The 21,227-nt window shown below is 43.7% G+C and overlaps 1 long non-coding RNA gene across 1 annotated transcript; it reads right to left on the bottom strand.

The window, feature by feature from the left end:
• Positions 1-10,051: 10,051 nt before the first annotated feature.
• On the bottom strand, positions 10,052-19,942 carry LOC135497593 (uncharacterized). Its single transcript, XR_010448941.1, has 4 exons — positions 19,882-19,942; positions 11,447-11,539; positions 10,689-10,746; positions 10,052-10,242 (listed from the first exon to the last, which is right to left on the bottom strand). It is a non-coding gene; the product is annotated as an uncharacterized LOC135497593 (long non-coding RNA).
• Between the last annotated feature and the right edge of the window lie 1,285 nt (positions 19,943-21,227).

Raw genomic sequence — 21,227 nt, 5'->3', positions numbered from 1 at the left:
GTTGCGAAAAATTCCAATACAATAACTATTTCTGCACTGTATATGGTGCACTGCCACTTGCGATGTCGGAATCGCATTTATCCACTTCCAATGGCGCAAAGCAAAAGCTTTTGCTGGTTCGGTGTCGGTGAACTGAAGCATGATAGAGCAAAGGCGGGCACGTGCGTTCTCGCAATTTCATTCAGTGGTAACCTACCATATAAAGGTGTAGGAGTTAGAAATATATATTGTCGCCGAACGCGAATTTGCTTGAATCGTTTGTCTGGGTGTTTGGGCGAGCAGTGGAGCGTAAAATAACAAAGCCGTATGAATTGCGTGCGTTGCCGCAATCGTAATTTCATGTAGTGGAAACCTCAATGAATGCAAATGACTCTTGGCATCGTCTTTTTGCGCCCCCTTAAACAAACCGAACGGACAGAAAACGACAACGCATGCAATGCTTTTTCAATTTACGCCACACTGTACTGCTCTAAAACAAATCCAAAATCTCAATACGTTGAAATTCACACGTATACTAAACCAGTTTGCTTTCATCGCCACAATAAACAGGGGATCTGTAGCAGTCTGTGGTGTGTTTACGCCTGATCAACCAATATAAAGTCACATGATGAATTACGAGAAGCTGAAGAACTTCGAATGCGCGAACATGCAGTTCTATAGTCCTCCCAAATGATGGCTCGTGTTTCTAACTGCTCTCTAATGTTTTGTCAAACCAGCCATCATACCTCAACCATTCTCCAAAGCAGTCATGCCTTCTCTCCTTGCCCTGGTGATTGGCTTTTCATGCATCGTAGAGCGTGGTATAAAGCATAGAGCATGGATAAGATGAAAAAAAGGACAAAACCACCTCTTTTTGACGTACAAAATAACATGTCGAATGAAAAATAAAAAAAGGACCAGTATGGAAAAATAGCTTTATGGTGACACCTTGGTCAGGGAGAACCTCCTTCCTACGTTGTTACCCTCTGCTGATGGCAATGAGAGAATTTTTGGCAGAATACACTTACCTTTTGAAAAGATGCTACCGCACTACGCTTGGAGTCCAACGACTGAAATGGGTGTTGGTTCGGGCAAGGTTTAGTATTTGTAGCCATGCCCGGCAGGGCTTATTCTGGATGTGCGTCGGGTTGTTTAGCACAAAGCTCTCGTGAATGCTTGGAAATTCTGCTTCGTCACTGCAATATCTGCAAAATTCTAATGACACTCGTCTTCAACTTCAACCTGTTACTCCTACTCACTTGACATCTTTCAAATTGTAAGGATAGGTATACACTCACGGTGACAGGGCCCGGATTTGAGAAGCCAGGATTTGTAATCTGGAATAACTGGCATGGATTTAGGACTAGAATTCCTCACAGGTATTTGGGAAGGTCCCTATGATTCGAGGGACTATCTTTCCGCTGACACCACCGCCCCTGAATTATGTACACAATACGCAGCTAATGCACGCCGTGGTCATATATTGTAGAGACTAGATAAATTTGGTGGGAGTTTCAAATTTTGAATTTTGAATGAGCATTCTGGGCCTTCGTATACGTTGAATGCATTTCTAGCTAACTACGTTCATTCACGAGACATGGAATATTTGTACACAGTGTAAATAGGACTTGACCTGTTCTCTCACAATATTATGGCAACAGGAAGTGCCGATACACTTTGGGTTGATCGGGAATCAATCAAGCTATTTCATTGTATATATTCTGCCTCAAAAGCGCAGTGTTAGTCGACATGCATCATTTCTGCTCAATGTGATCGATCCATTCATCACTCACTGATCAACTTGTGCCCAGAGTTTGAACATGAACAGTAGAATTCCATAGTAATGACTCATGCAGGAATTTGGTACACTGCGGACGCTGTTGGCCGGTGTAACAGTAACAAATGCCCCCCCTGGAAAAAGTGTCCGGCCCTATTGTATTCTGCAATATTGTTCTATAGAGACCCTGACCGTCAATAGCTCAGAGATCGAAGCGCATAATATAATCCATTGTTTCCCGGGCATTCTATCCTAGGACATTTTAAACTTCTACACCGGCCTTGTTCCTCACCTAACCACTGCGACAAGTGCTGAGCTTCCTGGAAGTTTTGTACCGACGACCACAACGAATTGGCGAGTGAATGAGGTGCTGATAGTTTATCAACTGGCTGTAAGGAGCGCCGTAGTCGGAATAACATTTTGTGATCAATTTTCGCCAATTAGCACAAATAAAGTTTAAAGTAGTCTTATTCCAAGTTAGCTGATGTAACCTGAGATTTTATAGTACAAAGATGTTTGCATTTAATCGTGTTGTTTGATGTTTATTCACAGGTACATTGTAGGTCAACCAACGATACAGCGCTGTGCGTGCGTGTACCATCTAAACCATGGGAGATATGCAGTATGGGAAAGAAGTGTATAAATATCAGCTACGCTATTAATGCCAGAGCGGTATACGTCGAATATTCTGATTCGGTGACAGAAAATGCCCTTACAGTTTCGTTAAAGCAATGTCCAGTTGCACGAATTCCCGCTTTTTGTGGCAGTCCACAAGCAGACCAAATTATGATGACGCAATGGATTGCCCCGGTCAGGGAGTCTAGCTTCGTTGTGAAACCGCTGAATGATATGAACCCTACCCTGAAGCTGCTGATGTTTTACAATATCTTTCACGCAATGCATGATTAATTAAAGGAAATATCAGAGTACAGATACGGCGTCTGTTTTTTAAATTCATGATCCTATATGGAGAGTGATGCGTCGCCGCCACACAGATGGTTCGCCAAATCCGTTTCATGTAATATTTGGAACAAGCTTATCAAATCACCTCTCTCCTATGTCTGAGGCTGAAGAGATCTAGTGCCTCTAGCCTTTCACTGTATACGTCAGATCCTCATTCCTGTTAAGATTTTGGTTAATCTCCTCTGGACCTAAGAGATCAAAAACGCATAATCGAATCATTTGTATTACACTTTTTCTTCGGACATTACAAACTTTTAAACCAATCAACTTTGATTTTGATACCGCATGAAATTCATCCTGAGATCAGGCCTGTTTTACGAGGAGAGAGGTTAGAAGTGCTAGAAGACTGCAAGAATGCCAATTCTCCTTCGACGCTAGGAGGAGCCAAACGAAATTCTGGGTACATGTTAAAAGAAAAACCAGGCTACGTCCTAAAATCCGGTGCTAAAACTTAATCGAATTACAATAATGAACAATTAGTGTTTTCACGAAGGAAGAATTGTCCAACACGCCAATGTCCAAACCGCACAACCTGGGGGAAATTAATGATATAGTTTTCAAGGTAGAGGAAGTAAGCAAGACTTATGAACTTGAATAAACAATACAAAAATCCCGGTTGACGATATGAACCCTAGGATCCTAAAAGAGATTGGTCCGGTTGTTCAAAGCCCCCGCTAAGTTAGCCGGTCGCTAGCACTAGCCGGTCGCTAAAAATGCTATCCGGCCGCTAGTTATCCGGTTGCTAACTTTGAGTTGTTCAAAATGATTTTCATCCCCTCGCTAACTATCCAGTGGCTGAGTCCTTGCTATCTCCAATAATGCCCCAAAATCTCACTTCCCATGAAAGCAAACATGGCCGATTTAAACAAATCAACCCCCCTGAACTCTGCTCAACAAAACAAAAAAGGGCCCGATCCGAGAATTGGAGCCCTGATGAAAAAGCTATGCTTGCGGAGATGGTTGAGGAAAACTTCGGTATACTCCTTAACAAAAAGACAAATGTGGAAACCAATGCGAAAACGCAGAAGGTGTTGGAGGGCATTGTCCTTGCTGGCACTGCACTTGGGACTAGCACCAGAAACTGGGACCAGTGCAAGGACAAGTGGCACAAGATGTGTACGAGTGGAAAAGAGTATGTATCCAAGAGGAAGAGAGCGGCCAGTAAGACTGGGGGTGGCTCAGCTACGGAAGATGACACCGAGGACCCTCTTTTGGAGAAGGTGGGTGCCCTCCACAAAGGCAATCCATCTTGGTATGGCATTCGAGGAGGGAGTGAGACTGGCCCCACATTATCATGCACATCATCATAATCAGCAACAGTCCTACCAGCACCTCGTCCAAGTCCACAGGCATCAACATCAACCACTGCAGCAGCCAAATCTGGTGAGTTTCTTCAGGTTTTTATTAAAATTGACCTGCAAAAGGCTAGCCAATGCATGCATTGAACACTTGAAATACATTGCCACGTACATGATGTATGTAGCATGTACAGTGCAGTACAGTGCAGTACAGTGCAGTACAGTGCAGTACAGTGCAGCACAGTGCAGTACAGTGCAGTACAGTGCAGTGCAGTGCAGTGCAGTACAGTGCAGTACAGTGCAGTACAGTGCAGTACAGTGCAGTACAGTGCAGTACAGTGCAGTACAGTGCAGTACAGTGCAGCACAGTGCAGCACAGTGCAGTACAGTGCAGTACAGTGCAGTACAGTGCAGTACAGTGCAGTACAGTGCAGTACAGTGACAGAAAGCGTCTGCTATTTTGACCCAATTAACATTGGCAGAGGGCCATAACCTGGCAGACATGGCAGATGGCCGCCTCCATTTTCACAAGCATGGGCTGTTCAACTGGCATCCAAAAGTGAGCCGTTGCAGCAGACAATAAAATCATGACAATCAAGTATCAACATCACTATGATCACCTGACTATGCCTAAGAATATCCACTAAGTCATGATCCATGACCAACACCATTTGAGCAGAAATATCACTTTTATGTCACCAGTTTTGGGCACACACTCAGCCATGTTACAACTGGTCGAGAGCCGCTTTTATTTCATGCATATGGGATGCCTTCAAAAAAAATGATAAAAGAAGATCTCACCATTTTTTCAGAATATGCCTACTTAAAAAAAACAAATGCCAGAAATCTTTAAAAAAAGAAATCGCAAATGGATGGTATCAGGTCCCCTCCGGATCATGGGAGGGGACCTGATAACATTCAGTTATTGGTGGGGGCATGTCCTGGGAGAGGGGGGGGGGATCAAATGAGTGGCCTCTTGCATGAATCAGCTTTAAAATTCACACAATTCTCTATTTTTTATTTTCAGATTATGTTCCCGTGTGGGAAGTAGGCGACAAATTAGATGAGCTAGAGAGGAAGTGCGCCGAATTAAATGCCCAATTCTCCCCTGTGACAACCGACAAGTTTCATGTCGACTTCCAGCAATCTGAGCCGAAAGATCATGAAGATGACGCCGGGGAAATGTCAGCAAGGGATATGGCAGCGTACATTGAGGGCAGAGTGTCAAAGCTGAAGTCGAAGAAATCAAATAAGTCAGCTAAGAAGACCAGCAATGCCGAAAACTCTGACAGTGACATGGGGTGTAAATGCTATTGCCCGGTGCAGCATGCCTTTCTCGTACAGGAGCTTAAGAACTCGAAAATCAACAAATTACTTATGTTGGCAGAGCTTGAGAAGATTCGTGGGAAGGACAGAACAATGAACAATGAACTGTTGAGCAGTTGAACAAATGATTATTGAAAGAGTTAAAATTGGTTGATAAATATTTTATTAATTGACTAGAGTTTTAAGCAAATTGTAAATACAATTAAATGTTGATCCATCAATTCATGCGATAATATCCATATCCCATTGCTCAAAAGAATGTGTTTGACACATATTCCCCAGTGGCTCGTCCATTCTGATGTCCTTGATAGACCTCCTCCTCATCACTACTACTGTCATTGCTACTGCTGCTGTCACTATCACTACTGTCCTCTAGTATGTGCAGCCGCCTGTCTACACAAATGTTGTGAAGTACCCCACAAGCAACTATTATGTTACATACCCGGTCTGGCTGCATGCGTATCCCCCATTTTAATACATGGAATCTGCGTTTCATAATCCCAAAGATCCGTTCGATTATATTTCGGCCCCTGATTTGGGCCCTATTGTACCGCCTCTGACTTGGGGTACCTGGGTTGAGATATGGTGTCAGCAAATATGGTTTACATGGGTACCCACTGTCCCCCAGCAGATAGCCTTCACGTGAATTCCTCTCTAGGTGCTGGACGATCTCACTCTCTCTGAAGATATGGCTGTCATGGGTTGCCCCTGGCCAGCGCGCTACTATGTTGGTGAACTTTTCTGAAAAGATAGATTGAAAACATATTGTCAGATTAGCAGCAAAAAGTTTCAATTATGTTATTTATCCAGCACAATTAACATTAATTGAAAAAAGGCCACAGGGTGCATGTTACTATGTGACACTCTGTATATCATATTTAAAGTTAATTCAATAAAGGCACCCCATATAAAATATAGGTCATGCTAGCAAAATTGATGATGTCATCATTTTGTACTGTAAACAACTTTATGAACTTTTTATGAAGTACCACTTTTACAGTTGAAATTCATCAGTTTATTCATTAGGTACACCCCTTATTAAGTTTGGTGAGGGGTAGGTAACATACTAAACCCTGACCTGGTCATGTCATTAATTTGAAATCAGTGAGTGTTGTGTTTTTGGCTGAAGATTTACTCAGTCAGTCACAGCCATGCAGTTGATGCTGTATAGTGTACTGTGTGCTCGCTTACACACACTACAGAGAAACAAACACTGCCGGCAGCATATATGATGATAATCCATGATAATACATGTATAGCACTACAACAGGCCAGTCTAAAGACAGTGGCCGAGAAAACTCTTCTCTTTCTCTCTTTCTCGAGGGGGGGGGGGGGGGGAGGGTAGCTATAGGATGCTACTCACCTTCATGATTGCAAATGCCCTGTACATTTATTGAGTAGAAATGCTTCCTGCAGAAAGGGCAGCCTCATACAGCATTAGGTGAGCCATGGCCTCAGCAAATTATCTTGGTGGATAGGGGGCTTGGATTTTGATGTGGGTCACATCCACACATCCAATGACGTTTGGAAATCTGTGTTTCTCCATAAATGTTTGCCTGATGTGTCTTCGCTCCCCTGCATCAGGCCACCTGATGAACCTGTCTTTTTGTTCCACCAGGGATGCAGCCACCGTATGGATGATTCTCGATACAGTCCCCTTGTCTATGCCAAAAATGTCACCAACATCGTCCAGAAAAGATCCGGATGCAAAGAATTTGAGGGCGACCAACCTGAATGTGTTTCCACATTCAGGTTGTGATTTCTGTCCGTGTCCCTCATCAAATCATCCCTCACCTTGTCACAGATGAAATGTATGCCTTCAGAATTGAATCTGTACTTTTTCTGCAATTTTATCTCACTGAATTCCTCCAACGGCAATGGTCTGTGGCGGAAATTACGCTGAAATCTGCGATTTTGAGCTGGAAAGTCCGAGACAAGACCACAATTGATTTTTTAAGCCTTTTAGCAGTTAAATTGTCAATGTTTGACCGCGACGCATCAAAGAACGCGTCAAGTAGTGAAACTGAAATTCGGATATGATATACGGGTTAGTCTTGCGAGTAACTGGTGCGATGGAAATTGGTGATTGACCACGGAAATTTTTTTATAATCGACAAATTAGACAGACTTTGATATTTCCACTGTTTTCAGCCAACTGGCAGAAAAAACTCAAAACACGCCCCCTATTACCCAATTAGCAAAATTCGAAATTAATTTTTTCATCAAATAATTTCTTTATATCTGTAGACTTGCCACAGCAAATATTTTTTCAATACCTCTCCAAATATGTACTTGAGAGTAAAAAACATGCACTCGTCTAATTGATAGGCCTCGACCCTCCAACCTATGAATATTCATTAGTGGTATTGTCTCAATGAAGGTACATTTCAGGGGTTAACATTTTGAGATTTTTTTCAAACTAATGTAGATGACATCCCACAACTCTCCAACAAAGGAAAGTCATATCTGGACATTTTTGGAGAAATGAGAGACATTTCAAAGAGTGGTACAACTGTGCCAAAGCGACGAAAGAGGACAAAATCGACAAAAAGTCATGATTTTGCAGCCAACAGCACCAAATTCAAAGACCTGCCCTGGCCAGAATATGCAAGCTATGGAGCTGAAAATTTAGGATGTGATTTAGGAATATCTTTGCTGCTTAGGGCACAACTTTCAGAATCAAGGCCTAAGTAGTTTCAAAGAAATTACAAAATGAATGGCAACACAACAAGACTTGTAAAAATGAAACCGAACTTAGACCGGGGTTAGGTTGACTCTTATTTGGGTCAAATTAAGTTTTTTTCTCATTATTTTAGCTTGTTTTGACCTTAAATCATCAGCAATACAATATTCTAAATGAATTAGAGTGATTTGAGCACATTCAAATTTTTCACTATATTGACCCAAAATGTAGTGTAAATAGAGACAAGACCACAATTGATTTTTTAAGCCTTTTAGCAGTTAAATTGTCAATGTTTGACCGCGACGCATCAAAGAACGCGTCAAGTAGTGAAACTGAAATTCGGATATGATATACGGGTTAGTCTTGCGAGTAACTGGTGCGATGGAAATTGGTGATTGACCACGGAAATTTTTTTATAATCGACAAATTAGACAGACTTTGATATTTCCACTGTTTTCAGCCAACTGGCAGAAAAAACTCAAAACACGCCCCCTATTACCCAATTAGCAAAATTCGAAATTAATTTTTTCATCAAATAATTTCTTTATATCTGTAGACTTGCCACAGCAAATATTTTTTCAATACCTCTCCAAATATGTACTTGAGAGTAAAAAACATGCACTCGTCTAATTGATAGGCCTCGACCCTCCAACCTATGAATATTCATTAGTGGTATTGTCTCGTCCAGGAGCAGCATCCTGTGCGCAGCCATCTTGGATGATAGAGCAGACGACAAATGCTAGCGATGGCTTAGCAAGGAGATATCGGTGCCCCCTGGGCCCGCTAAATATGACCAGATTTAGCAGGGAGATAATGACCCGCTAAGCAAAAAAAAATTGAACAACCCAATAAGCGACTCCCTAAAGTTAGCAGGGGTTTATCATGTACCTAGCCAGTCGCTAAGAGTTAGCGGGGCTTTGAACAACCCATCCATTAAGTATAAAATTCCCGAGGCGTGCTCTATGCTATTCAAAAAGTCATAGGATACCGGTAAAATCACCGAGGATTGGAAAATGGCATACGTCTGCCCCATATTTAAGAAAGGGGACAAGGACCAGCCCCAGAACTACAGACCGGTGAGCTTAACATGTATTTTATGTAAAGTCATAGGGTCAGTCATCCGAGACCTCGTTATGAGCTCTTCAGCATCTAAAAACCTTTTATCCAAAAACTAATGAGGTTTCAGAGCAGGCAAAGGCACAACAACGAACTTTGTGAAATGTTTAGATAATTTGTCTGCTAGTGCAGATAGAGAATACGATTTTGATGTACTATACTTTGAATACAAGAAAGGAATCGATAGAGTGCCACACAGGAGGCTCTGACAAAAGCTAGAGGATATAGGTATATCCGGGCTACGAACCAGTGGACAGAAGAGATTCTTTCAAACCGTTTCCAGGCAGTGAAAGTAGAGGGTGAACACACAGGTTTGTCCTGAGTCACAGGGGAGCGTTCAGGTTCAGGGGCCGACTTTATTTCTAGTTTTCATTAACGATTTGCCAAAATTCATTAAAAACCAAATAATCATGTTTGCCGATGAAATTATGGAAGGAAATACGAAACGGAAGGGATTGTGAGGAAGCTCTCCACGACGATATAAACACGTCACACCAGTGGTTAGTCACAATGGTAATTATTGCTTTCAACCCGGAAAATGTATATATTCTGCCTTGAAAGCGCTGGTATTAGTCGACATGCATCATTTCTGCACAATATGATTGATCCATTCATCACTGACTGATCAATTTGTGCCCAGAGTTTGAACATGAACAGCGTAGTCAGCTAGAAACGTATTCAACATATACTAGCCAACAATGCTCATTCAAAATTCAAAATTCAAGCGAATTCATACCCATTACTTTTGGAGAGGTAGATTTGGAGGGAGAAGAAAAACACTGAAAAACAGGATGATGATCTCTGGTCCATAAATAAAGGTGGTAACAAGTCTTATTTCTTACTAGGTCTTTATTTGGTATAGCAAGAAGCAAAAAAGACTAATCTTTATTGATTCTTGGTCGAAGCAAATACAGAACAGCACGAAGGTGGTGCAGAAGGATGCTGTAAGGTTCTATCCAAGTCTTTTCATCCTTTGCATCGGTATGTCGCCTGATTATTAGTAACATTTAAAGTCCCAGCCGCAGTGGGGAATGCCACCTTCAGTGTTACAGCAAGTCCAGTTCTTGGTACAAGAGTGACCGACAGGAAAGCAGTCAGACCTGAAAGAAAACGGGATAAAATGGCGTTGTGAGGCTTCGCTATCCCGTTCCAAGAACCGATCAGTCTGCCATTTCCCGATTTCGCGATCTCGAAATAGCGGCCGAGATACAGCGTTTGCTTTACGGAGACCGGCTCGTGATCGGGAATCTTTCACGAAAACTGATGACGTCATACGCAGGAATAGGTTCTTTCTCGGTGGATTTCGCGGTGGTACGGGATACCGAAAACTGCCTTTTAGCGTGGATGAGAGGAGGAGAGGTCTATATACATATATCAAGGATGCGTTGATCAAGCTGTAACAGTTATGATTACCGTAGTTTGATAGGCAGAGGGGGGGGGGGCAAATAGCTACTTCTGGTTCAAGGTAGGAGGAACCTTGGCGGACTACTTGGCGGATTACAATAGAACAAGCGAGAGAGAGGAACCCAAAGGCTGTGTCACCTACCGTCTTTCCAGATCCGTTTCTTCATTCAATCCTTCCTCGACATTATCTCCTGCATGTGCTAGATAGACGGGATATGATAATTCAGGTGTTTGGTAAGGGATGTAAATTTGGGGTATGGTAATTGCGATTGCGACCGGGCATACACTGCTTTGTCATTTTACGCCGCACTGCACCGAGGCAATGCAAAAAATCGGATGATTTGTGGAATCCATGGGAGCTGAAGCGCGTCACCAAATGCATTTAGACTTGGTCCCATGAATTTCACCACGCACGCGGTTTTCGCATTGTTTGAGTACAGTGTCAGCTGAAAAAGCCGTGTGAAATAACAAATGCACTGTTGCATGCGTTGTCACAATCGCATACCAAGTTATTAAACAAACCTATAACCCTCCCAAAAACGCTGTCTCTCGCCTACCGGTTAATAAAGTCGGCGCACAATTTCGGTCCAGCTTTCGACGAGCCTGCAGCGATATTGGAGGAAGAATTCGCCCCGATCAGGCTAGGGGGCGTTATTCGAGAAACCCCTGATTTCCCCAGCATAAGGCAGGTAGGATATTGGGCTCTGAGATCACAAATATTAGTATATGTACTCGTTCAAGAAAGCAATGTCATGATGTAGAACATTATCTCAAACCAAACGACTAAGTAGCCGTTTTACCCGCAGGCGTGAGATCTTTTTGTCGCACATATAGCAGCGATTATAATCATAGGTACAGCGCTTAAACCGCTCGTTTGCGGGGCGTTGTATGTATACCTACCAAGGACCAAGGAGAAGATCACCACCAGAACGAACAGGACACAAATGGTCTTCATCTTTTCAGTGAGAAATCTTGCTAGAGAGACGTAACTTCCTGGAATTTAGCAAAAAGAGGAAACTGAGATTACCAACGACCGAACGTGTGCGAGGGGAGGAGGATACGGCTGACTCTGTTTTTTTTTAGGATGACTGTAACCAAGTATCTCCCTGCTCTAACTGTGGACGCAATGCACCAGTCTCGACGCAATGGAACAGTATGCACGACAGGTACGTAAAATAAGAGCTCAATAGCCCTCTCCCCTCGACTGAAAAACACACCCTCAATGAGAACACGCAAAAAATAGCACGTTTGTTGACACTGTTGTCAGTTGGGCTGAAGTTTTTATCTTCGTTTACCTGTCAAAGTCCAGGGATAAGGTAGGTTTTAACTGAAAGAATGACGACTTCCGCAATGTTGCAAAAATATTTCTGCACTGTATATGGTGGATCGCCACTTCCGATGTCGCAAAGCAAAAACTTTTTGCTGGTTCAGTTTGGGTGCAGTGAAGTAGAGCAAAGGCGTGCACGTGCGTTTTCGCAATAGCATTCAGTGGTTGTTGCAGACAGCAGTATAACAATGTATAATTGTAGTCGCATAAATGTTCTTGTGTTTTTTGTCATAATAAACGCACATGGTTTTATACAAGAAAACGAACCGATTTGTTCACGTTATTCCGGAGCAATAAGGGTGGCTTTATAGCCTTAGTGTGGCTTCCCCCACATTAAATGGTGCCGAAACCCGGGATAAATAGGCATACAACGAAGAGGTGTACAATGCAGGCTGCTGTGCAGCGCAGATCGGCCGCAAAAGGCTGGGTTACGAGGGCGATCAAAAACCTCGAGAAAGCTCTGAAAGAACGCAAAGACATTGGGCCAGGCGGCGCTGTCGATGACGCGATCTTCGAGGAGGGCCTTTCAGAGTTAGATTTACGGTTGGCTTCGTTCAGGAAGGCACAGAGCGACGTTGAAGCTCATTGTCCGAATGAGGAAGAACTGTTAAATTGTATCGACGAAGCTGGTACATTTTTGGATAGGATCAGTGTGATCCGAATTGAGACTCTCCGTGTCAGGAAAGGTGTCCAGACAGGCAGTGCTGTTGGCGCTGTCAGCAAGACTGACGTGGAGGATAACTGGGACTCACGAAGTCATGATTCCGATAACAGCTACAATGCATCAAAGCTTGTGAGGTTGCCTAAGATTGAACTGCCCAAATTCAAGGGCGACGTTACACAATGGCAGTCCTTCTGGGACAAGTTTAACGCTTTGGTTGACAAGACGGACATTCCTGTAATCAGTAAGTTTACGTATTTGGATTCGCTTTTGGAAGGCGAGGCCAAGGCGGCCATCGCTGGACTTTCAATCACAAATTCACATTACGACGATGCCCGCCAAATACTGGAAGACAGGTACGGGAGACGGGAAAAAATCGCGTTTGCCCACATTCAGGGACTGTTACGAATGAGCACTAGGCCAAACGCTGGGACCAAGTGTCGTGCGGGCCAATTATCAAAATTGTACGACGAAGTGCAGGCCCATGTCCGCAGTTTGGAGGCTTTGGACATTACTGGCGAACAGTATGGGGTGTTTTTGACACCAGTAGTACTCTCTTGCCTCCCAAGCGAGGTACGCTTGGAGTGGGCAAGAGATGGAGAAGGTCATGAAGATGATCTTGACTTTCTTTTGGACTTTCTGAAAATCGATATACGCCGGAGGGACACTGCAGATTCCTTTAAGGAAATTGAAAAGTCAAACACCGAGGAGAAAACGTTTGAAGCTCCTGTAGCAACGATCGCCGCTTTGCAGTTGTCCAGCAAGAACGGGTGCGGACATTGTAAAAAACCATCGCATCCAGCGCACAAGTGCTGGGAAATAACGAGATGTGGTTCTGTTTCTGAGCGAAAGGAGAAAGTACGCAATTCGAAACTTTGCTTCAAATGCTTGGGGAGTCATTTCGCCCGTCAGTGTAACGAAAAATGTTCAAAATGTGGAGCTGGACACCACCATCTGCTGTGTGAAAAACAAGGATCGAGGAATTCAACTTCAAGGCCAAGGAATGCTGCCACTACCGAACGTTCTTCTGACGCTGAAAACGGAACTTAACGTTGGCAATGTGTCACAATCTGCGCGCGCTGATAATGTGTCAGGTTCATTCGTGTCGAATTCTAGCGCCAATAATGTGCACGGTCAATTTGTGTCAAATTCTAGTTTGTCAAATTCAACAGGAGATTTGCGCACGATTCTTTCATTGGCAACTGTGCGGGTTCGTGGCAGCCAAGGGTATACTGATGCCACCCTACTGTTTGACAGCGGGTCAGATCGTTCGTATGTCTCCAGTTCGCTGGTGAAACGAGTTAAGCCAGAATGGGTATCGTCAGAGCCGATCTGTTTTGCGGCTTTTGGGGGTGGGACTTCGGCCAAGGGTCAACTGCATAACGTCTACAATCTAGAGTTGTCCAATGCTGTAAAAGGTGCAGTACATGTTGAAACCATAAATGCTGTGGAGGTCCCCTTGATTTGTACCCCATTACAAAGGCCCCAGGTTCCTCAAAGCGTGTTAAATTCATTTGGTGAGGGTGTCGAGTTTCATGGTGTTGAGGCAGGGCAACGATCCATTGATATTCTAATAGGGATTGACACCTATTGGGATTTCATGAAACCTGGCCTCAAAAGACACCCAGATGGTCCGGTGGCTCAAGAAACCATCTTTGGGTGGGTTTTATCTGGTTGCTTAAAAAACCCTCAAGTACCCAAGTCATTGACCCCAAACTCGCGTAACCTTTCTCATCAGCTTCTTTGTTTAGATTCTCATTCTCAAGGTGTCACAGACCAGACGGTGAGGAGTTTTTGGGAGCTGGAATCCATTGGGATAATGAAGAAGGAGACCGTGCCTCCGGATCCGGTACATGTAAGGTTTAAAGAATCTATAAGGTTTGTACGGGGTAGGTACGAAGTAGCTCTTCCATGGAGGAGTGATTTTAGGCCGGGCGTGCTGCTAAACAACGAGATGTTGGCTAGGAAGCGCCTAGCCTATTTGTCGCGTAGACTAGACAGGGATCATAACCTCCAGGACCAGTATGATGCTGTCTTTCATAACTATGAAAACCTTGGCATCATTGAGGAAGTAAAAGAGGAGGAAGGCAGTGGTCCAGTATTCTACTTACCACACCGTCCTGTAGTCAGGGAGACTAGCCTGAGTTCAAAGGTTAGGCCCGTATTTGATGCCTCAGCAACAGGATACAACCAGGTATCACTCAACGACTGCATGGAAACTGGGCCATCACTGATGCCCAGTCTTATAGAAATTTTGATTAGATTCCGTAGGTGGCAGGTGGCGCTTACTGCTGATGTTTCTAAAGCCTTCCTGCAGATTGGTGTTCGGGAGCAGGACCAGTCAGTGCATAGATTCCTGTGGGATTGTAATGGCACTGTTCGGACGATGAAGTTCCTACGGGTACCCTTTGGTAACAAAAGCAGTCCCTTCTTGCTCAACGCTACCATAAAACACCATCTAGCTACTTACCCTCTTTCTTTGGCTAGAGAAGAGTTGGAGGAGAATCTCTTTGTTGATGATTGGCTCACTGGAGCAGACACAGATGATGACAGCTGTGATCTGTTTGATAATGGATCCCAGATATTTGACAAGGCCGGAATGACATTGGCAAAATGTCATTCTAACAGTCGAGTTTTGGTCGATAAGTTCAGCCAAGACCTTGGATCAAAGCACCTACAGGATGACTCAGTCAAGGTGTTAGGCATGAAATGGTTTGCCTTAGAGGATTGTTTCTCATTTGATGGAGTAGAGACGCCCTCTATTTCTGAGTTGTTTTGTTCAAAGCGTACAGTTCTCAGTTTCACTTCCAGACTTTTCGACCCGCTGGGATTCCTTAGCCCCTTCGTGATGCTTGCCAAAATCCTGTTCCAAGATGTTTGGACTCTCGGGTTAGGTTGGGATGAGGCCCTTCCTGATGAAATGCGTGATAGGTTTGTATCATGGGTAAGTGGTATTGTGACACTGCAGAGTTGGAGAATTCCACGTTGTTTCTTCCCTGGCACAACTTGGAAGGAAAGTGTAAACAAACTGGAGATACACGTGTTCAGTGACGCCTCAATGAAGGCCTATGGGGCCAATGTCTATGTGAGACTCCCAGATGGACATGGTGGTTACAAGGTGTCTCTGGTTACTTCAAAGGGTAAAGTATCCCCATTGAAAAAGGTCACCCTGCCTAGACTAGAATTGTTAGGCGCTCTCTTGGCTGCAAGACTGTTGAACTTTGTTGCTAAAGCATTAAAGTTAGATCTTCAGAAGACAGTGTACTACTGTTGGTCAGATTCTACCATTGTTCTTGCCTGGATAAGGACTAATGCATCCAAGTTTAAGGCCTTCGTGGGGAATCGGATCTCTGAAATACAAGAGCTTACAGACCCCTCTCATTGGTCTCACGTCGAAAGCGCAGATAATCCTGCAGATTTGGTCTCTCGGGGATTGTTAGCCAAGGATTTGATAACTAGCAAGTTATGGCTGGAGGGTCCTTCTTGGCTCTCCAAGGATCTTGTTCTTTCAGATGACAAAGTGAAGCTCCCATTGGAGGCTGGTATACCAGAAGAAATGGGATCGACCTGTTTGGTAGTTGGATCCTCTCCTCCAGATTTTGCCATTCCTGTTGAGAGATGGAGTTCATTCGAGAAGACACTGCGTATCACAGGTTATGTCCTCAGGTTTATTGAAAATCTGAGATTGCATAAAGTAGGTGAATCCAAGGTGGGTCCTCTCTCTGTGGATGAATTGACTGTGGCCAAGGACAAGTTGTTTCAATGTTTGCAACAGCATACTTATGCTCCTGAGTTTGCAGCTTTGGAAAAGGGAGGATGTATTCCAAAGTCCTCAAGCATCGCTCAGTTGTCCCCTTTCTTGAGTGAGGATGGTTATCTCAGGATCCAAGGGAGGCTTCAGTTGTCGAGTCTGTCGTATCTGGAGAAGCATCCTATCATATTGCCCACCCATCATCTTACCAAGATTATGGTTAGGGGTAGACATGTCTTCCTAAAACATGCTGGGGTAGGCTCTCTCTTATCCAATGTCAGGACTTGTTATTGGATTGTTGGGGCCCGAAGATTGGTAAAAGAAGTCAAAAGGGAATGTGTCCCTTGTCAGCGATTTGATGCAGCGGCATGTAACCGTCCTGTTGCTCCCCTACCAGCCCTCCGAGTCAAGGAGGCACCTCCATTTACTGTCACAGGTTTGGATTATTTTGGGCCTCTCTACTGTAGTGATCAGTCTGGGAAGAAAAAGTATGTTCTTCTTTGTACTTGTGCAGTAGTGAGAGCATTGCATTTGGAGCTCACCGACTCAATGTCGCTACAAGATTTCTTGCTAGCCATTCGCAAGTTTGCTGCGAGGCGTGGATTGCCATCTGTTATATTCTCAGATAACGCGAAAACTTTCCTGGCTGCTAAGTACAAGCTACGGGAGGTCTACGGTCATCTCTGTCCCAAATGGAGATTCATTGTTGCCCGCTCCCCCTGGTGGGGGGGGGTTGGTGGGAACGCCTTGTACGCTCTGTAAAATCTGGTCTGAAGAAGTCTGTGGGGAGATCATCTCTCACCAAGTCTGAATTGGAAGCCGATCTCCTGGAAATAGAGGCCTGTGTGAACTCGAGACCGTTGACATTCGTTGGCGACACATTGGAGTCGGCCAACCCATTCACACCATCATATTTTCTAATTGGCAGGAGTTCCAGTTTCCAACCAGGAAGTTATGACCTGTCTGACACTGAGCCTGTGGTGACTACAGATGATCTGAATGGTAGGGCAGTATTGCAGCAATTGCGTCTCCAGCAATTCTGGTCTGTATGGAGCGCTGAGTATTTGAGAAGCTTGCCTCATGCTGTGATTAAATTCAGGAACAAGGGTAAGTTGGAGGTAGGTTCACTGGTATTGATCAGGGAGGACAACTTGCGTAGATTGCAGTGGCCTATGGCAGTTATTACTGAGTTACACCCTGGTTGTGATGACGTGGATCGCAGCGTGTCACTTAGGACCGCAAAGGGGGTATTGAGTAGATCTGTTCAAAGACTCCATAGTCTGGAGTTGTGTCAGGAATACTGTCAAACAGCAGCTGGCATCAGTGGACCAGTTGACCAAAGCGAACCCGATGATTTGCCTGAACCGATCGCAATTGATCCGCAACCGACCGCTCCGCAACCAAATGTCGCTAGTGAAGCGCCTGCGCTTGTGCCTAAAGTGTCGCGTTCAGGACGAGTCATAAAACCCGCAGTAAGGCTTGACCTGTAGGTCGCCTTTATCAGACTCTGAGGTGGTGTAGTTTGCCTCTCAAGGACAATAGTTTCTGACTCTTGTGTAGTGACTTCTATATTTGTCACTGTTTATTAGGTGTTGTGACTGGTATTTGTCACTATTTTCCTTTGTTTGAGTTTGAATCATTGTTTGCTCTTTTCCTGTTGTCATGTTGTGTTCATGATATTAGTACTATACATGTAGTCTAAGGTTTACAACCTATTAGTGTAAAACAATTCTGTAGTATCTTGGTGATGTTTATTGGGGGTAAGGTGAATTGTCCTCTCAGACATCAAGTTTCCTGGAAGCAGTGTATTGGCTGTTGGGAGCTAAAATTTGGACTACCGTAATAGAGTTGTTAACACCGATGGTCTGTATTCCTGACTTGGTAATTCTTGAAATTTGCACTTTAATAGTTTGCTGAGTTAGTGAGTAAGGTCTTGCCAGTAAGTTGCAATATTTCTTGCAAGAGTTGGTTAAATTTCAGTCTAATTAGGTATTTTGGTGGTTGTGACTATGTCTTTCGCAGTGTGTCGGGACAATCTGTCAGTTTGGACTTTGAGATTACATTAACCATGTTAACCCCTTGGGATTAATTGGAGTTCCTCCAATGGGGGGAGGTAATGTTGCAGACAGCAGTATTGTTACACCCTGTATAATTGTAGTCGCATAAATGTTCTTGTGTTTTTTGTCATAATAAACGCACATGGTTTTATACAAGAAAACGAACCGATTTGTTCACGTTATTCCGGAGCAATAAGGGTGGCTTTATAGCCTTAGTGTGGCTTCCCCCACAGTGGTAACCTACGATATAAGGGTGCAGGTGAATTGCAGAACAAACTCGTTTGTCTGGGTGTTTGGGCGAGCAGTGGGGCGTAAAATAACAAAGCCGTATGAATTGCGTGCGTTGCTGCAATCGTGACTGCAAATGACTCTTGGCTTCGTCTTTTTGCGCCCCCTTTAACAAAACGAACGGACAGAATACGACAACGCATGCAATGCTTTTTCAATTCACGCCACACTGTACTGCCCTAAAACAAATCCGAAACCTCAATACGTAGAAATTCACACGTATACTAGACCAGTTTGCTTTCATCGCATCGAAGAACTTCGAATGCGCGAACAGCTCTATAGTCCTCCGAAATGATGGAACGTGTTTCTAGCTACTCTGTAATGTTTGGTCAAACCAGCCATCACACCTCCACCATTCTCCAAAGCAGACATACCTTCTCTCCTCGCCTTGTGATTGGCTTTTCACGCATCGTAGAGCGTGGTCAGAAAAAGATAAAATGATATAAAGAACAAAAACACCTCTTTTCGACGTACAAATAACATGTCGAATGAGGAATAGAAAGAGCACAAGTATGGACAAGTAGATGACTGTGGCCATCATAGTTGGGGTAGGTTAACACTGATTGGACAAGGCATGTGGTGGTGTCTTTTTGCTTTTACGCTGCACCCCAGTGACGTGCACGAAAACAACTCCAAAATCGCATGCGTTGTGAAATTCATCTGAAACCGCGTCAAATATCATTCACCGATGTCAGGAGGCAATACCTGAGGATTAAGGTTATTTTGATATGTATAGGGCCCCGGCAGATAGGGCCTACATGTAGGTAGCAATAGCAGGGTCGCATTCAGTAACCTCTCCATAAGAAAAGGCTATGAACTCAATTGAAGGCAGTTGTATGTCGATTTTGTGCTGAACATAATCGCATTCTTGACTATTTTGATATGTAAAGGGCCCCGGCAGATAGGGCCTACATGTAGGTAGCAATAGCAAGGTCGCATTCAGTAACCTCTCCATAAGTAAAGGCTATGAACTCAAATGAAGGCGGTTGTATGTCGGTTTTGTGCTGAACATAATCGCATTCTTGACTGTTTGCGCCACAATCACGTAATTGTGGATATCATGATTTTTTAAACGACCTAGAAATGTAAACCGATTTGGAAGTGGGCGGCGAAACACACCACGATGTACAAGTTTGTTGGCTTTTTAAAAGAAATGGCTTTGTGGCGACACATTGGTCAGGGAGAACCTCCCTCCTACGTGGTTACCCCCTGCTGATGTCAATGAGATAATTTTGGGCAGAATTCACTTACCTTTTGAAAAGATGCTAGCGCACTCCAACGACTGTAATGGGTGTTGGTTCGGGCAAGGTTTAGTATTTGTAGCCAGGTCTAGCAGGGCTTATTCTGGATGTGCGTCGGGTAATTGAGCACAAAGCTCTCGTGAATGCTTGGAAATTCTGCTTCGTCACTGCACTGTCTGCAAAATTCCATTGACACTCGACTTCAACTTCAAACTGTTACACTTACTCACTTGACATCTTTCAAGTGGTTAGGATAGGACTGGTTTACACTCACGGTGAAAGGACCCGGATTTGAGACGCCAGGATTTGTATTCTGGATGAACTGGCATGGATTTAGGACTATAATTCCTCACAGGCATTTGTGAAGGACTCTATGATTCGAGGGACTATCTTTCCGCTTTTAAAACCACCCATGCACTATGTACACAATACGCAGCTAATGTACGCGGTGGTCATATAATATTGTAGAGACTAAATAAATTTGGTGGGAATTTCGAATTTGAGCATTCTAGGCCTTCGTATATGATGAATACATTTCTAGCAAACTACGTTCATTCATGAGACATGGAATATTTTGTGGACGCAGTGTAAATAGAACTTGGCCTGTTCTCTCACAATATTATTGCAACAGGAAGTGCAGATACACTTTGGGTTGATCGGGAATCAATCAAGCTATTTCAGTGTATATCTTTTTGCTCATTGTTCATCGATGTCATAGAGACCTCTGGTAAGATTAGGTGATCTGGTTCTGTTTGGGCTTTTTTTAGATCATCGAGCCAGGATACACCAAGATCTGCTGGATATATTCTAGATGAGGCACTACAGTTGTGCTCTGGACCACCATCATCGTAAATGAATGTAATAGCCTAAACGGTAACATTAGAAACAATACTTACAATGCATTCAGGGGACAGATAAAAACAGAACTCTATAGTCAATACTACAACTCGACGGGAGGGCGCACTTGAACAGGACTAATTCTGGAAAGTTGCGCCATATAAGTAACAATTTTATTACTATTATTATTTTTCATCAATATCATCTTCAAAGGCTTGATACAGGAGATTGTGTGGTTCTCTATCACCGCGCCAGCAAAGGCCATGCCAGTGAATAATCCCCCTGCCTTTGGCAAATTCTTGCCTGTACCAGTAGGCTTCCACTCCAAAGGCCGGCCTCATCACTTTTTCGAAGTAGCATTTAGTACGAAGATCAAAATAATGACCAACAATGTGAGAATGTTCCTGTAATGCGATGAAAAGTTTACTTTTGTTTTCTAAGTCAATGGTCTTTCCTGTTGTCTGATTGATATATAGTTCTAGAAGTCTCCTCAATGGTTTAAAATAATATTCTGCGCAA

The sequence above is a fragment of the Lineus longissimus genome, chromosome 13 (genome assembly GCF_910592395.1).
Source record: "Lineus longissimus chromosome 13, tnLinLong1.2, whole genome shotgun sequence".
Classification (NCBI taxonomy): Eukaryota; Metazoa; Nemertea; class Pilidiophora; order Heteronemertea; family Lineidae; genus Lineus; species Lineus longissimus.
This window is presented reverse-complemented; position numbering and strand designations above follow the sequence as displayed.